The sequence below is a fragment of the Arachis ipaensis genome, chromosome B3 (genome assembly GCF_059453495.1).
Source record: "Arachis ipaensis isolate K30076 ecotype BB chromosome B3, ASM5945349v1, whole genome shotgun sequence".
Classification (NCBI taxonomy): Eukaryota; Viridiplantae; Streptophyta; class Magnoliopsida; order Fabales; family Fabaceae; genus Arachis; species Arachis ipaensis.
The window spans coordinates 115,032,285-115,034,429 of NC_142438.1; the positions used below are offsets into that span (position 1 = coordinate 115,032,285).

The following is a 2,145-nucleotide window of genomic DNA, read 5'->3' on the forward strand; positions in this document are numbered from 1 at the left end:
TGATCTTGATGATTTTTTGTTTTGTGTCTTTTCATGTTTATCATATGCATTCTTGAATTCTTAGTGCCTAAGCATTAAAGAATTCTAAGTTTGGTGTCTTGCATGTTTTCTTTGCATTAAAAATTTTTCAAAAATATGTGTCTATGATGTTCATCTTGACATTCATAGTGTTCTTGGTGTTCATCTTGACATTCATAGCATTCTTGCATGCATTCATTGTTTTGATCTAAAAAAATTTCATGCATTGCATAATTTTCATGTTTTTCATAAAAATTTCAAAAATAAAAAAAAATATCTTTCCCTTTTTCTCTCATCAAATTCGAAAATTTGGATTGACTTTTTCAAAAATTTTTAAAATCAAGTTGTTTCTTATGAGTCAAATCAAATTTTCAATTTGAAAATCTTATCTTTTTCAAAATCTTTTTCAAAAATCAAATCTTTTTCAAAATTTTTGGTTATTTTCGAAAATTCCAAAAATATTTTTCAAAAATCTTTTTCTTAATTTTTTCACAAATTTTCGAAAATAACATAATCAATTAATGTTTTGATTCAAAACTTGGAAGTTTGTTACTTGCTTGTTAAGAAAGATTCAAACTTTAAGTTCTAAAATCATATCTTGTGATTTCTTATGAATCAAGTCATTAATTGAGATTTTAAAAATCAAATCTTTTTCAAAACTAATTTCTATCATATCTTTTCAAAAATATCTTCTTATCTTATCTTTTTCAAAAATATCTTTTCAAAATATCTTTTCTAACTTCCTAACTTCTTATCTTTTCAAAATTTGTTTTAACTAACTAACTAACTTTTTGTTTGTTTCTTAACTTTTTCAAAACCACCTAACTAACTCTCTCTCTCAATTTTCGAAAATATCTTCTCTCTTTCTCAAAAATTTCTTTTTATTAACTAATTATTCTTATTTTTAATTTTAATTTCAAAAAAAAATTTTCGAAAAAAAAAAATACTAAACATTTTTCAAAAACCATTTTCAAAAATCACTAACTCCTTTTCAAAAATAATTTTCGAAAATTCCCTCCTTCTCTCTCATCTTATTCTATTTATTTATTCATCTACTAACATCTCTTCCTCACATCATCACCAAATTCGAACCCCCTCCTCTATCTGTGTTCGAATTTCTTCTTCTTTTCTTCTACTAACAATAAGGATTCTCTTTACTGTGACATAGAGGATTCCTCTTCTTTTCTTTTTCTCTCCTCTTTCTTATGAGCAGGGACAGAGAAAAAGGCATTATTGTTGAAGCTGATCCAGAACCTGAAAGGACTCTGAAGAAAAAATTAAGAGAAGCTAAATTACAACAATCCAGAGATAACCTTTCAGAAATTTTTGAACAGGAAAAGGAGATGGCAGCCGAAAATAATAATAATGTAAGGAAGATGCTTGGTGACTTTACTGCACCTAATTCCAATTTACATGGAAGAAGCATCTCCATTCCTGCCATTGGAGCAAACAACTTTGAGCTGAAACCTCAATTAGTTTCTCTGATGCAGCAGAACTGCAAGTTTCATGGACTTCCATCTGAAGATCCTTTTCAGTTCTTAACTGAATTTTTGCAGATATGTGATACTGTTAAGACTAATGGAGTAGATCCTGAAGTCTACAGGCTCATGCTTTTCCCTTTTGCTGTAAGAGACAGAGCTAGATTATGGTTGGATTCTCAACCTAAAGACAGCCTGAACTCTTGGGATAAGCTGGTCACGGCTTTCTTAGCCAAGTACTTTCCTCCTCAAAAGCTGAGCAAGCTTAGAGCTGATGTTCAAACCTTCAGACAGAAAGAAGGTGAATCCCTCTATGAAGCTTGGGAAAGATACAAACAGTTGACCAAAAAGTGTCCTTCTGACATGCTTTCAGAATGGACTATCCTGGATATATTCTATGATGGTTTATCTGAGTTATCAAAGATGTCACTGGACACTTCTGCAGGTGGATCCATTCACCTAAAGAAAACGCCTGCAGAAGCTCAAGAACTCATTGACATGGTTGCTAATAACCAGTTCATGTACACTTCTGAAAGGAATCCTGTGAATAATGGGACGCCTATGAAGAAGGGAGTTCTTGAAATTGATACTCTAAATGCCATATTAGCTCAGAATAAAATATTGACTCAGCAAGTCAATATGATCTCTC

At 30.8% G+C, this 2,145-nt stretch overlaps 1 non-coding gene across 1 annotated transcript; it reads right to left on the reverse strand.

Moving 5' to 3' along the window:
- Positions 1–1,757: 1,757 nt before the first annotated feature.
- Positions 1,758–1,865, reverse strand: LOC148572128 (small nucleolar RNA R71). Its single transcript, XR_015908184.1, has one exon. It is a non-coding gene; the product is annotated as a small nucleolar RNA R71 (small nucleolar RNA).
- Positions 1,866–2,145: the final 280 nt, after the last annotated feature.